Raw genomic sequence first — 742 nt, 5'->3', positions numbered from 1 at the left:
CGTTTCGCTTTCCTAGCAAATGAGGCCGTCTTCACATACCCTGATGAAGAGAGGGTATACATCAGCCAGCTCCAGCCGGGGTGGCCAGATCTTGCCATCTGTCGTAGACGGTCGATGTACCACGACCATAGTAGAAGCCATTGATTGCGCTGCTGCCGCCAAGACCTCTGCCACCTAGACGGGTCAGCCCCCACATGCATTGATGGAGAGGATGGGTTGGACATACGGTAGTAGGTGAGGATCTTGCCATCGAGGCCCTCTTGGGGCACAGTGTCAAATCGCCAGTCAATGGCAGAGCCTTATTCTTCGTCAATACCCAGAGATCGGTCCACTGTCCCATGGAAGCATACCGGCAAGCAGCTGATTGCCCCCGAGAGGCTTGTAGGCAGCGACAATGCTAGGGTCGGGTCCAGCCTCGAGGACGAGGACGCGATGCTTGCCGGACTCGGTGAGGCGGTTCGCGACCACGAGGCCGGCCGTGCCACCTGAAAACCGTCAGCAACGATCGTTGAGACTACCGTTTTCGCACAGGAATTTAAAAACAGCAATGATGAAGTCGTACGCCTCCACCATCTCTGCGAGAAAAAACACACCCTCAGCGAGGTTTAGCAAAATTTTCATCAGCAATGGTTGCAGCTGGTTGGGCAATAGATCGGCAAGAATTTTGGCTAACCGAAAAGGCAGAAACGATTTAATTCCAGGAACGGACGGTCCACTTGGCAACCAGCTCAAGAAACAGTTC

Source organism: Verticillium alfalfae, genomic scaffold (assembly GCF_000150825.1).
Source record: "Verticillium alfalfae VaMs.102 supercont1.9 genomic scaffold, whole genome shotgun sequence".
NCBI classification, from domain to species: Eukaryota; Fungi; Ascomycota; class Sordariomycetes; order Glomerellales; family Plectosphaerellaceae; genus Verticillium; species Verticillium alfalfae.
The sequence above is the reverse complement of the archived record's forward strand: the minus strand, read 5'-3'. Positions refer to the sequence as shown.